General features: G+C 41.6%; 1 protein-coding gene and 1 long non-coding RNA gene across 3 annotated transcripts in view; one reads left to right on the top strand and one right to left on the bottom strand.

The window, feature by feature from the left end:
* LOC138757379 (zeta-sarcoglycan) overlaps nucleotides 1-15,832 on the bottom strand; it is a 596,661-nt gene that overhangs the window by 289,567 nt on the left and 291,262 nt on the right. The window lies entirely within an intron of this gene.
* The window catches only part of LOC138757381 (uncharacterized), a 50,577-nt gene that overhangs the window by 6,257 nt on the left and 28,488 nt on the right, over nucleotides 1-15,832 (top strand). The window lies entirely within an intron of this gene.

The following is a 15,832-nucleotide window of genomic DNA, read 5'->3' as shown; positions in this document are numbered from 1 at the left end:
TACCTCAAAACTTTTTCACTTTCTCACATGCCCAGATTGCATGTACTGTTGTTCCTGTTTCCTTCTTACAGCGAAAACATCTATCTGATAATGTTGGATCCCATTTATTTAACTTTTGGGGTGTGATATATAACCTGTGTAACCAATTATATTGTATCATGAATAACCTCATATTTATTATTTCTCATATTTCCAGAGCATAACTTTTCCCATATTTCATTTTTTATCTTTATGTTTATTCTTGTTCCCACTTTTGTTTGGGTTTATAGTTTATTTCATCATTTTATTTCTCTTGCAGCTTGATGTACATGTTTGTCATAAATCTTTTAATTATCATTGTGTCTGTAATCACATACTCAAAGCTGCTTCCTTCTAGTAATCTCTTCTAGTGAGCGTAGAAGATTGAGAGGGGACTTGATAGAGGTGTTTAAGATTTTAAAAGGGACAGACAGAGTAAATGTGGATAGGCTTTTTCAATTAAGAGTGGGGAAGATTCAAACTAAAGGGCATGGTTTAAGATTGAAGAGGGAAAATTATAAAGGGAACATGAGGGGAAATTTCTTTACGCAAAGAGTGGAAGGGATGTGGAATGAGCTTCCGGCAGATGTGGTTGAGGCGGGATCATTGGTTACATTTAAGGATAGACTGGATAGTTACATGGAGAGGAGAGGACTGGAGGGGTATGGACCGGGTGCTGGTCAGTGGGAGTAGGAGGGTGGGGATTTGTTACGGCATGGACTAGTAAGGCCGAACTGGCCTGTTCTGTGCTGTAAATGGTTATATGGTTATCTCAGTCTGCTTCCCAATTTGTCTTTTAAGTAGGTTTTCAGTTGATGGTATACAAACATTGTACCATGAGTTATTCCATATTTGTACTTCATTTGTTCAAATGAATCTAAATCAGGTATTAAATAAAATCACATAAAGCAGCATACTAAAAAAATCCAGAGATCTTTCTTCTGAGTAATATAAGAAGTAAAGAATTAGACCTTAAACTGGATGAAGCACAAAAAACATTTATTATGATAGCCTTAGCTGTAGCAAAAAATTGTATAATGTCAACTTGGAAATCAGAAGAGAGCCTGAGAATACAGCAATGGAACATGGAAATGAATAAATGTATTCCATTGGAAAAAATAACATATAATTTAAAAAATAAAGTCACATTATTTGAACAAATTTGGGAACCGTACACGGAACACAACAGAGAGGGCCTACCCCCACCCCCTAAAATGATAGAATGAGAAGAAGACGAAATGAACTGATCCAGTGTGTAAAAGTAGATGACACAATTTTCTTGTTTATTTTCGTGTGATGACATTGTTTAATGGGTTTATTGTATATGTTGAATGTTATACACCTCTCTCTTCTTCTGACTAGATCCCCAATATACCTTGAAAACCAAAGTTCCCTAAGCCTTCTGGGAATTTGTTACAATTAAATCAAAGACTTGGAGATTTTCACTAACCAAAGATATTGCAAATATTAGGCAATGTGGACGTATAAAGTTAGGTCACTGTCATGATAATGAATATGTATGAGATGTACCGGAAGTCACGTGGTATGAGAGAGATATAAGAACACAGGCAGGAGAACAAGGGAAACGGGAAAATAAAAAGACTACAGAGAAGTTTACCTGATAAAACTTGTGTTTAATGTTTCATTAACTTCACATTTCGGGCCACAAATGTGACATTGGTGATGAGGATGGAAGAATCATGAAGAAAATTAAAGACTAAACAAGATTACAGAGGTTTACAGACAACTTCAAGGTGATAAGAATTTTCTCTGTGACTCAGTACTTTTGGGGCTGGAATATTTCCTCATGGCTGGTGCAGACGGTGACTTTCTAACACATAGTGGAATTGCTCATTTTGACCCAACGGGTGATGCAAGCACTGTAAGTGTGAAATGGAAGGCATGGCTGGAAGAATTTGAATCCTATGCCGACAGTCATGGCCTATTTCTAGATACCGGTACAGTTAAACAAAAAGCGCAGAGAAGGGCGTTACTTCTTTTCACTGCGGGACCCTCAGTTCGGGAAACATTTAAGACACTTTTGAATACTGGAAGAAAGGATGAGTACCGGAAAGCGATAGATGCATTAAATGCACACTATGTAGTGACACCGAATGCTACATTTCAACGCCATTTGTTTCGGAGAACGAGACAAGAAGATGGCCAGACAATTGCTCAGTACGTGACGAGACTATGCCAGCTAGCTGTTGGATGCAATTACATGCCAGCTGATTTGGACAACCAATTACTGGATCAAGTCGTACAGCACTGCAGATCAGATAAACTCAGAAGATGTCTACTGGAAAGAGGGAGTGAGTTGGAACTCACTGATGCTTTAGCCATTGCTGCTGCATTAGAGGCTGTTGAAGGGCAATTTCATACCATGACCCTGAAAGACAACTCAAGTCAGCAAATTAAGAGGCTCTCACATCGCCATAATCAGCCAAGATATACGTCGACACAGGACATGGAGTGTTATCGATGTGGAAACCGAGCTCACTTTGGAAAAGACCCATATTGCCCGGCCAAAGGCAAAGTTTGCAGAAAGTGTGGAGGTAAGGACCATTTTGCAAAGAAGTGCAAAAGCAAGTCCAATGCAGACCAGAAGAGGAAGAATACAACTTCCAAAGGCAAAGCCTGGGGGAAAGGAAAGTATCCTGGAAAGAAAGACACCATTCGCCAGATAGACAGTGACGATGATGATACCCAGGAGGAACAGAGTTGTTACCAATTTACGTTGAATGAAGTACATCATGAGAAGGTCCCAGTGATCATTGGTGGAGTGACAGTGCAGGTCATTGTAGACTCAGGCAGTGACAGTAATGTGATTGATCGACATTTATGGGAGAAGTTGAAAAGGAAAAAGATCATCTGTACTTCAAAGAAGTGTTCCAAGAAACTGTATCCATACACAGCAACCAAGCCATTGCAGACCATTGCATGTTTTACTGCAACTGTTGAAGCTGGAGATAAGTACACCGAAGCAGAGTTTATGGTCAAAGAAGAGAGGGGAGAACCATTGCTGAGTAGAAGCACAGCGCAAAACCTGGCAATACTTCATATTGGAGTTTGTGTCAATTCAATTCAGTCATACGAGGATATGAAGCAAGAATTCCCCGCAGTCTTCCAAGGAGTAGGAAAGCTGAAAGGTCGACAATTGAAACTAGCGGTAGACGAAACGGTCAAACCCAAGGCACAACCAATGCGCCGAACTCCGTTTGGACTTCGTGGGAAAGTCGAAGCCAAAATTAAAGAATTGATCGAACAAGACATTATAGAACCGGTGGAACATTCGACACAATGGGTCAGCCCAGTAGTGATTGCGCCCAAACCAAAGGGTGACATAAGAATATGTGTTGACATGAGAATGGCCAATGAAGCTATAATTAGAAAACAACACCCTATACCAACAGTGGAGGAAATACTTCAAGAACTAACTACCAGCAAGATATTCTCAAAAATTGATCTGAAATGGGGCTATCATCAATTAGAGCTGGATCCAGGTTCCCGAGATGTGACAACATTTGTGACTCACTGTGGATTGTATCGTTACAAGAGACTATCATTTGGAATTAATGCAGCTTCGGAGATCTACCAGTATGAAATCCATCGAGTGATTCAAGGCATTCCTGGAGTTGCCAACATTTCTGACGAAATCATAGTCCATGCACCAACGAAGGAAGAGCATGACAAACGGTTGAGGCATGTACTATCTAGACTACAGGAGGCAAGCCTTACCGTGAATGGAAACAAGTGCCAGTTCGGTATGTCAGAAATGGACTTCATGGGACACAGACTTACACGGAAAGGACTAAATCCTGCAGAGGCCAAGGTGAAAGCTATTGCAGAGGCATGTGCACCTCAGAACGCAACAGAGGTGAGGAGTTTCCTAGGATTGGTCAATTTTTGTGCAAAGTTCATTCCTAATTTTGCTACAGTGGCAGAACTACTAAAAAAACTAACCAGGAAAGGTGTACAATTTCATTTTGGATCTGAGCAGAAGAAAGCGTTCACAGCGCTGAAGCAAAGCCTGACAGATGCAAAAACTCTTGGATATTACGATCTGGCGGCATCAACCAAAGTCATAGCGGATGCCAGCCCGGTTGGTTTAGGAGCCGTGTTGGTCCAGATGCATGATGGAGGACCAAGAATCATTGCCTATGCCAGCAGATCGTTATCAGATGTGGAAAGATAATACTCTCAGACAGAGAAAGAAGCACTCGGACTTGTATGGGCCTGTGAGAGGTTCCATGCATATTTATACGGCATTGAATTTGAACTCATTACAGATCATAAGCCATTAGAGGTGATCTATGCACGTAGATCCAAACCATGTGCCAGAATAGAGAGATGGGTACTCAGACTACAACCCTACAAATATAAAGTAATTCACATTGCAGGGAAAGCAAACATTGCAGATCCGCTGTCCAGATTGGTGAAGGATGGAGGTCCACATTCCAAGTCAGGATTGGGAACAGAAACAGAGAGCTTTGTACGCTTCGTAGCTATTCAAGCGACACCGAAAGCTGTGACTACAAAGGAAGTTGAGAGAGAATCCGAACATGATCCAGAACTCATGGAAGTAAGAGAATGCATACAGAGTGGACAATGGGACAAGTGTACTCACAAGGGTTACATTCCCATTAGAGACGAACTTTGTTGCATCGGACAGTGTGTATTAAGAGGTTGCAGATTGGTGATACCGCAAAGATTGAGACCGAAGATCATATCCTTAGCGCATGTAGGACACCTAGGTATTGTTGGTACCAAGCAAAACCTCAGGACCAAGGTATGGTGGCCAGGTTGTGATAAAGACGCAGAGAAATTTGTTAAAACTTGTCACGGATGTCAAATCACAAGTAGGAGTAATCCGCCAGAACCGATCCGGAGTACGCAACTCCCGACAGGACCATGGATCGACGTAGCTGTTGATTTTCTTGGACCTTTACCGACGGGTGAATCAATTATGGTAGTGATAGATTACTACAGCAGATACTATGAGTACGTGGTGTTGAAGTCCACAACCACTGAAAAAACAATACAAGCATTAGCAGAGATATTCGCAAGATATGGATTACCTGTTACATTATACTCTGACAATGGTCCACAATTCATTTCAGAGACATTTACGGAATACGTGAGGACCACAGGTATCCACCATCATAAAGTAACTCCGAAATGGCCGCAAGCCAATGGAGAAGTAGAGAGACAAAATCAGTCCGTTGAAAAACGATTGAGGATTGCACACGCAGAAGGACAAAATTGGCGAGAAGCATTGCTATCTTATGTGGCTGTCTATCCAGCAACGCCTCATGCAACCACTGGAAAAAGTCCTGCAGAAGCATTTTTTGGGGAAAAAATCTGCACAAAAATGCCATAAATAAAGGAAATCCAAGACGACCAGGAGATGAGGGACCACGATGCCGAAAAGAAAGGTGCAGCAAAGCTGTACACAGATTCGAAACGTGGAGCCAAGTACTCAGACATCATGCCAGGAGATAATGTTCTAGTGAGGCATGAAACTTGTGGTAAGCTAGATACACCTTATTACCATCAACCCTATACTGTCGTATCCAGAAGTGGCAGTATGGTGACAGTCAAGTCTCCGACTGGAGTCCTGTATAAGAGAAATGTATCAAATGTAAAAAGGTACCAGTCCAGAGATACATCGAGTGAAGAGATTGAAAGGCCAATACGAGATGCTGAAACTGAAAGACCTGATGATGTTCCAGAGACAGTTACCAGCACTCCTGATGAAGTGACTAGAGCGCCAGAAACACTCGAAGCCGTGGCGAGCAGTATTTCCGACGCCGAGAGTGAACAACCGAGAAGCGACGACAATATCGCAGGCAGGCCGAAACGAAACCGGAAAGCGCCCAAACGATACGAAGACTTTGTGCCATAGTTTTAATAAGAACTTTGGGACAGTATTTTAATCTTATATCATAAAGCGCATGTATGAGTGCTGTAGAAAGTAAATTTTATGTAGTTGAGTTATAGTATTACCATTAGTTACGATGTTTGTATGTTTCCAAGGGATATTGGTAAGTGAAGGTAAAGTTTATTTCTGATTAAAGGAGGGATGTCATGATAATGAATATGTATGAGATGTACCGGAAGTCACGTGGTATGAGAGAGAGATAAGAACACAGGCAGGAGAACAAAGGAAACGGGAAAATAAAAAGACTACAGAGAAGTTTACCTGATAAAACTTGTGTTTAATGTTTCATTAACTTCACATTTCAGGCCACAAATGTGACAGTCACCATTTCCAACCATAACCTCTAAGAAAAATGGAATAAGCTTTGGTATTGAATGGCTGTCTCCCATTTGCATTCAACGTATCTAAACAATGTTTCCTGTGCTCTGATCCCAAAAGGAACTCTCAAAATATCTCCTTTGAAAGTCCTCCATTCATCTTGCACATCCTTGCACGAAAACAACTTATCCCAATCCACACATTATAGATCCTTTCTCATTTCTTCAAAATTGTAATTTCTCCAATTTAGAATCTCAACCTGAGGGCCAGACCTATCCTTCTCCACAATTAACTTGAAGCTAATGGCAACATATTTCCCAATGCATACCTCTGTCACTAGTCCTGTAATCATTCCCTAAAAGGAGACCCAGTATTGCACTCTCTCTAGTTGGTATCTCTATATATTGATGTAGAAAACACCCCCGAATGCATTGACAAACTCTAAGCCATCCAGCCCTTTTACAGCATGGAAGCCCCAGTCAATATGTAGAAAGTTAAAATCTCCTACTATCACAACCTTATGTTTCCTCCAACTGTCTATAGATTTGTTCCTCCAATTCTCGCTGACTATTGGGTGATCTATAATACAACCCCTTGTGAGTGGTCATACGTTTCCCGTTCCTCAACTCCATACATACAGCTTCAGTAGACGACCCCTCTGGTCTTTCCTGCCAGAGCACAGCTCTGATGAGCAATGCCACTCCTCCCACATTCATCCCCCTGTTCTATTGTGTCTAAAGCAACAGAAGTCCGGAACATTGATCTGCCAGTCCTGCTCCTCTTGCAATCAAGTTTCACTAATAGTCACAATGTCATAAAGCCAAATTATATTCAAATGTCATAATTCCACATGCCAATTCAAGCTCTAATTTTGTCTGCCTTCTCTACAATATTCCTTGCATTGAAATAGATGCCTCTGAGAACATTTTCAACCAATTGACTTCTCAAGGTGCATGTATGCTTAACATAATCTTTTCCCTCCTCCTCTCCTCTATCTGCTCTGGCACCCTGGTTCACCTCCCCCTGCCTATCTAGTTTAAACCCACCAGATCAGCACTACCAAACCTTCCCACAAGGATATTAGTCCCCTTCCAGTTCAGATGCAAACTATCCAATCGGAACAGGTCCCACCTTCCTCGGAAGTGAGGCCAATGATCCAGAAACTTGAAGTCCTCACTCCAACACCATGTCTTTGGCCATGTGTTAAGCAGCAATATCCTCCTATTTCTAACCTCATTGGCACGTGGCATGGGTAACAATCCTGATGTCACTACCCTGGAGGTCCTGTCCTTCATCCTAGTGCATAATTCCCTGAACTCTCCTTGCAGCACCTCCTCACCCTTCCTACATATGTCATTAGTCCCTACATGGATCACAACATTTGGCACTCACTCTCTGTCCTGAAAATGATGTGAACTTGAATGAGGTATCTTCGACCCTGGAACCAGAAAGACAACATACCACCTGGAATACTCGATCTCCTCCACAGAACCTCTTATCTGTCCCCCTAACTATGGAATCCCGTATCACTACAGCTCACCTCTTCTCCTCCCTTCCTTTCTTAGCTACCAGAGCAGACCTGGAAGGACATTTCCCCCCCCCCCCCCCACAAAGGTATCCAAATGGTATACTTTTTTTATTGAGGGGAACGCCCACAGGGACAAAGTACCTGTTCTCTTTCCCTCTCCAGACTGTCACACATCTACCCTCCTCCTGCCTTCTAGGTGTGATAGTGTCCCTGTAATCCCTGTCTGTTACCCCCTCTGCCTCCTGAATGATTTGAAGTTCATCCAAATCCAGCTCCAATTGCTTAACTTGGCTTGTCAGAAGCTGCAGCTGGATGCACTTCTCTCAGATGAAGTCATCAGGGATACTGCCGTCTTCTCTGACAACCGACATTTTGCAAGAGGAGCATTCCCGGCTTTGGCTGCCATTCCAACTGTCTATGACTAGCTGAACAAAATGTATGATACTAAAAACCTGCCCTTACCTGTGCCTTCCTGCTGAATCCTTTTTGTTCTTTGACCCTTTCGCCCTTTCTGACTTAAATTCCCGCCTCTTACCTATTCTCACCGAAGCTGTTGAGCCAAAGCCTTACCACTCTGACTCAGGGTATTTATGTTTTTGAAATTTGGATATTAGTGAAATAAATATGAGTACATCTTTAGATTAAATAGTTTCCTGTATTGCACAAATAATTGATATCAATTTTTGTTCTATGTGTTGATACTAATAAAGTAATAAGATAAACAGGGATGCAAGACAAAAAATAAAGAACTGATTAAAAATGAAGATAATTTAGATACAGAAGATTTCCCATGCTTAATTCTTTCTCTCTCTCTCTCTCTCTCTCTCTCTCTCTCTCTCTCCTCTGCACTCTAGCCCCATGATCATTGACTGTAAAATAATTTTTGCAATTTTCCTGATGATTCTCTGCCACCATAGCAAAATTATGGTGGTGAAACAGGGAATAGTCTTGCATATTGACCTTTATATTCTGACTGAATATGAACACAGGAAACATCATTTAGATACATTTAATCCAAATGGGAGTCAGCCATTCTATACCAAAGCTTGTTCCATTTTTCTTAGAGGTTATGGTTGGAAATGGTGACCTAACTTTATAACTTTTTATAAACTAACTTTATAAACTAACTTTATAAACTAACAAAGGTTGCAGCATAAATGTAATCCATTTGCAATAAAATCTTTGGAGTTTGATATAAAAGCAATCTAGTGGCATTCTGTGGCTAAATTGTTTTAAAAATCTTGACATTGCAAGGAATTTGTGGATATGCATTTCAACAAAGTACTTTCAGTTCTAATTTGGCTGTCCATTTAGGAGGTAGGAGTTCTTTATTTTCTTTTTTTATTTTCGTGTGATGACATTGTTTAATGGGTTTATTGTATATGTTGAATGTTTAATGGGTTTGGAGGGGGGTGGGAAGGAGTGGGGGAAGGGAGGAAATGGGGAGAAAATGACACTGTGTATATTCAAGAGGGAAATGTTTGTGTGTATTTTAATTAATATGGTTCATAGTGTGAAAAATAAAAAAAGAAAATAAAGAACTCCTACCTCCTAAATGGACAGCCAAATTAGAACTGAAAGTACTTTGTTGAAATGCATATCCACAAATTCCTTGCAATGTCAAGATTTTTAAAACAATTTAGCCACAGAATGCCACTAGATTGCTTTTATATCAAACTCCAAAGATTTTATTGCAAATGGATTACATTTATGCTGCAACCTTTGTTAGTTTATAAAGTTAGTTTATAAAGTTAGTTTATAAAAAGTTATAAAGTTAGGTCACCATTTCCAACCATAACCTCTAAGAAAAATGGAACAAGCTTTGGTATAGAATGGCTGACTCCCATTTGGATTAAATGTATCTAAATGATGTTTCCTGTGTTCATATTCAGTCAGAATATAAAGGTCAATATGCAAGACTATTCCCTGTTTCACCACCATAATTTTGCTATGGTGGCAGAGAATCATCAGGAAAATTGCAAAAATTATTTTACAGTCAATGATCATGGGGCTAGAGTGCAGAGGAGAGAGAGAGAGAGAGAGAGAGAGAGAGAGAGAGAAAGAATTAAGCATGGGAAATCTTCTGTATCTAAATTATCTTCATTTTTAATCAGTTCTTTATTTTTTGTCTTGCATCCCTGTTTATCTTATTACTTTATTAGTATCAACACATAGAACAAAAATTGATATCAATTATTTGTGCAATACAGGAAACTATTTAATCTAAAGATGTACTCATATTTATTTCACTAATATCCAAATTTCAAAAACATAAATACCCTGAGTCAGAGTGGTAAGGCTTTGGCTCAACAGCTTCGGTGAGAATAGGTAAGAGGCGGGAATTTAAGTCAGAAAGGGCGAAAGGGTCAAAGAACAAAAAGGATTCAGCAGGAAGGCACAGGTAAGGGCAGGTTTTTAGTATCATACATTTTGTTCAGCTAGTCATAGACAGTTGGAATGGCAGCCAAAGCCGGGAATGCTCCTCTTGCAAAATGTCGGTTGTCAGAGAAGACGGCAGTATCCCTGATGACTTCATCTGAGAGAAGTGCATCCAGCTGCAGCTTCTGACAAGCCAAGTTAAGCAATTGGAGCTGGATTTGGATGAACTTCAAATCATTCAGGAGGCAGAGGGGGTAACAGACAGGGATTACAGGGACACTATCACACCTAGAAGGCAGGAGGAGGGTAGATGTGTGACAGTCTGGAGAGGGAAAGAGAACAGGTACTTTGTCCCTGTGGGCGTTCCCCTCAATAAAAAAAGTATACCATTTGGATACCTTTGTGGGGGGGGGGGGGGGGAAATGTCCTTCCAGGTCTGCTCTGGTAGCTAAGAAAGGAAGGGAGGAGAAGAGGTGAGCTGTAGTGATACGGGATTCCATAGTTAGGGGGACAGATAAGAGGTTCTGTGGAGGAGATCGAGTATTCCAGGTGGTATGTTGTCTTTCTGGTTCCAGGGTCGAAGATACCTCATTCAAGTTCACATCATTTTCAGGACAGAGAGTGAGTGCCAAATGTTGTGATCCATGTAGGGACTAATGACATATGTAGGAAGGGTGAGGAGGTGCTGCAAGGAGAGTTCAGGGAATTATGCACTAGGATGAAGGACAGGACCTCCAGGGTAGTGACATCAGGATTGTTACCCATGCCACGTGCCAATGAGGTTAGAAATAGGAGGATATTGCTGCTTAACACATGGCCAAAGACATGGTGTTGGAGTGAGGACTTCAAGTTTCTGGATCATTGGCCTCACTTCCGAGGAAGGTGGGACCTGTTCCGATTGGATAGTTTGCATCTGAACTGGAAGGGGACTAATATCCTTGTGGGAAGGTTTGGTAGTGCTGATCTGGTGGGTTTAAACTAGATAGGCAGGGGGAGGTGAACCAGGGTGCCAGAGCAGATAGAGGAGAGGAGGAGGGAAAAGATTATGTTAAGCATACATGCACCTTGAGAAGTCAATTGGTTGAAAATGTTCTCAGAGGCATCTATTTCAATGCAAGGAATATTGTAGAGAAGGCAGACAAAATTAGAGCTTGAATTGGCATGTGGAATTATGACATTTGAATATAATTTGGCTTTATGACATTGTGACTATTAGTGAAACTTGATTGCAAGAGGAGCAGGACTGGCAGATCAATGTTCCGGACTTCTGTTGCTTTAGACACAATAGAACAGGGGGATGAATGTGGGAGGAGTGGCATTGCTCATCAGAGCTGTGCTCTGGCAGGAAAGACCAGAGGGGTCGTCTACTGAAGCTGTATGTATGGAGTTGAGGAACGGGAAACGTATGACCACTCACAAGGGGTTGTATTATAGATCACCCAATAGTCAGCGAGAATTGGAGGAACAAATCTATAGACAGTTGGAGGAAACATAAGGTTGTGATAGTAGGAGATTTTAACTTTCTACATATTGACTGGGGCTTCCATGCTGTAAAAGGGCTGGATGGCTTAGAGTTTGTCAATGCATTCGGGGGTGTTTTCTACATCAATATATAGAGATACCAACTAGAGAGAGTGCAATACTGGGTCTCCTTTTAGGGAATGATTACAGGACTAGTGACAGAGGTATGCATTGGGAAATATGTTGCCATTAGCTTCAAGTTAATTGTGGAGAAGGATAGGTCTGGCCCTCAGGTTGAGATTCTAAATTGGAGAAATTACAATTTTGAAGAAATGAGAAAGGATCTATAATGTGTGGATTGGGATAAGTTGTTTTCGTGCAAGGATGTGCAAGATGAATGGAGGACTTTCAAAGGAGATATTTTGAGAGTTCCTTTTGGGATCAGAGCACAGGAAACATTGTTTAGATACGTTGAATGCAAATGGGAGACAGCCATTCAATACCAAAGCTTATTCCATTTTTCTTAGAGGTTATGGTTGGAAATGGTGACTGTCACATTTGTGGCCTGAAATGTGAAGTTAATGAAACATTAAACACAAGTTTTATCAGGTAAACTTCTCTGTAGTCTTTTTATTTTCCCGTTTCCTTTGTTCTCCTGCCTGTGTTCTTATCTCTCTCTCATACCACGTGACTTCCGGTACATCTCATACATATTCATTATCATGACATCCCTCCTTTAATCAGAAATAAACTTTACCTTCACTTACCAATATCCCTTGGAAACATACAAACATCGTAACTAATGGTAATACTATAACTCAACTACATAAAATTTACTTTCTACAGCACTCATACATGCGCTTTATGATATAAGATTAAAATACTGTCCCAAAGTTCTTATTAAAACTATGGCACAAAGTCTTCGTATCGTTTGGGCGCTTTCCGGTTTCGTTTCGGCCTGCCTGCGATATTGTCGTCGCTTCTCGGTTGTTCACTCTCGGCGTCGGAAATACTGCTCGCCACGGCTTCGAGTGTTTCTGGCGCTCTAGTCACTTCATCAGGAGTGCTGGTAACTGTCTCTGGAACATCATCAGGTCTTTCAGTTTCAGCATCTCGTATTGGCCTTTCAATCTCTTCACTCGATGTATCTCTGGACTGGTACCTTTTTACATTTGATACATTTCTCTTATACAGGACTCCAGTCGGAGACTTGACTGTCACCATACTGCCACTTCTGGATACGACAGTATAGGGTTGATGGTAATAAGGTGTATCTAGCTTACCACAAGTTTCATGCCTCACTAGAACATTATCTCCTGGCATGATGTCTGAGTACTTGGCTCCACGTTTCGAATCTGTGTACAGCTTTGCTGCACCTTTCTTTTCGGCATCGTGGTCCCTCATCTCCTGGTCGTCTTGGATTTCCTTTATTTATGGCATTTTTGTGCAGATTTTTTCCCCAAAAAATGCTTCTGCAGGACTTTTTCCAGTGGTTGCATGAGGCGTTGCTGGATAGACAGCCACATAAGATAGCAATGCTTCTCGCCAATTTTGTCCTTCTGCGTGTGCAATCCTCAATCGTTTTTCAACGGACTGATTTTGTCTCTCTACTTCTCCATTGGCTTGCGGCCATTTCGGAGTTACTTTATGATGGTGGATACCTGTGGTCCTCACGTATTCCGTAAATGTCTCTGAAATGAATTGTGGACCATTGTCAGAGTATAATGTAACAGGTAATCCATATCTTGCGAATATCTCTGCTAATGCTTGTATTGTTTTTTCAGTGGTTGTGGACTTCAACACCACGTACTCATAGTATCTGCTGTAGTAATCTATCACTACCATAATTGATTCACCCGTCGGTAAAGGTCCAAGAAAATCAACAGCTACGTCGATCCATGGTCCTGTCGGGAGTTGCGTACTCCGGATCGGTTCTGGCGGATTACTCCTACTTGTGATTTGACATCCGTGACAAGTTTTAACAAATTTCTCTGCGTCTTTATCACAACCTGGCCACCATACCTTGGTCCTGAGGTTTTGCTTGGTACCAACAATACCTAGGTGTCCTACATGCGCTAAGGATATGATCTTCGGTCTCAATCTTTGCGGTATCACCAATCTGCAACCTCTTAATACACACTGTCCGATGCAACAAAGTTCGTCTCTAATGGGAATGTAACCCTTGTGAGTACACTTGTCCCATTGTCCACTCTGTATGCATTCTCTTACTTCCATGAGTTCTGGATCATGTTCGGATTCTCTCTCAACTTCCTTTGTAGTCACAGCTTTCGGTGTCGCTTGAATAGCTACGAAGCGTACAAAGCTCTCTGTTTCTGTTCCCAATCCTGACTTGGAATGTGGACCTCCATCCTTCACCAATCTGGACAGCGGATCTGCAATGTTTGCTTTCCCTGCAATGTGAATTACTTTATATTTGTAGGGTTGTAGTCTGAGTACCCATCTCTCTATTCTGGCACATGGTTTGGATCTACGTGCATAGATCACCTCTAATGGCTTATGATCTGTAATGAGTTCAAATTCAATGCCGTATAAATATGCATGGAACCTCTCACAGGCCCATACAAGTCCGAGTGCTTCTTTCTCTGTCTGAGAGTATTATCTTTCCACATCTGATAACGATCTGCTGGCATAGGCAATGATTCTTGGTCCTCCATCATGCATCTGGACCAACACGGCTCCTAAACCAACCGGGCTGGCATCCGCTATGACTTTGGTTGATGCCGCCAGATCGTAATATCCAAGAGTTTTTGCATCTGTCAGGCTTTGCTTCAGCGCTGTGAACGCTTTCTTCTGCTCAGATCCAAAATGAAATTGTACACCTTTCCTGGTTAGTTTTTTTAGTAGTTCTGCCACTGTAGCAAAATTAGGAATGAACTTTGCACAAAAATTGACCAATCCTAGGAAACTCCTCACCTCTGTTGCGTTCTGAGGTGCACATGCCTCTGCAATAGCTTTCACCTTGGCCTCTGCAGGATTTAGTCCTTTCCGTGTAAGTCTGTGTCCCATGAAGTCCATTTCTGACATACCGAACTGGCACTTGTTTCCATTCACGGTAAGGCTTGCCTCCTGTAGTCTAGATAGTACATGCCTCAACCGTTTGTCATGCTCTTCCTTCGTTGGTGCATGGACTATGATTTCGTCAGAAATGTTGGCAACTCCAGGAATGCCTTGAATCACTCGATGGATTTCATACTGGTAGATCTCCGAAGCTGCATTAATTCCAAATGATAGTCTCTTGTAACGATACAATCCACAGTGAGTCACAAATGTTGTCACATCTCGGGAACCTGGATCCAGCTCTAATTGATGATAGCCCCATTTCAGATCAATTTTTGAGAATATCTTGCTGGTAGTTAGTTCTTGAAGTATTTCCTCCACTGTTGGTATAGGGTGTTGTTTTCTAATTATAGCTTCATTGGCCATTCTCATGTCAACACATATTCTTATGTCACCCTTTGGTTTGGGCGCAATCACTACTGGGCTGACCCATTGTGTCGAATGTTCCACCGGTTCTATAATGTCTTGTTCGATCAATTCTTTAATTTTGGCTTCGACTTTCCCACGAAGTCCAAACGGAGTTCGGCGCATTGGTTGTGCCTTGGGTTTGACCGTTTCGTCTACCGCTAGTTTCAATTGTCGACCTTTCAGCTTTCCTACTCCTTGGAAGACTGCGGGGAATTCTTGCTTCATATCCTCGTATGACTGAATTGAATTGACACAAACTCCAATATGAAGTATTGCCAGGTTTTGCGCTGTGCTTCTACTCAGCAATGGTTCTCCCCTCTCTTCTTTGACCATAAACTCTGCTTCGGTGTACTTATCTCCAGCTTCAACAGTTGCAGTAAAACATGCAATGGTCTGCAATGGCTTGGTTGCTGTGTATGGATACAGTTTCTTGGAACACTTCTTTGAAGTACAGATGATCTTTTTCCTTTTCAACTTCTCCCATAAATGTCGATCAATCACATTACTGTCACTGCCTGAGTCTACAATGACCTGCACTGTCACTCCACCAATGATCACTGGGACCTTCTCATGATGTACTTCATTCAACGTAAATTGGTAACAACTCTGTTCCTCCTGGGTATCATCATCGTCACTGTCTATCTGGCGAATGGTGTCTTTCTTTCCAGGATACTTTCCTTTCCCCCAGGCTTTGCCTTTGG

Source organism: Narcine bancroftii, chromosome 3, assembly GCF_036971445.1.
Source record: "Narcine bancroftii isolate sNarBan1 chromosome 3, sNarBan1.hap1, whole genome shotgun sequence".
NCBI classification, from domain to species: Eukaryota; Metazoa; Chordata; class Chondrichthyes; order Torpediniformes; family Narcinidae; genus Narcine; species Narcine bancroftii.
Note: the sequence above shows the minus strand (reverse complement) of the source record. Positions and strands in the feature narration are given on the sequence as shown.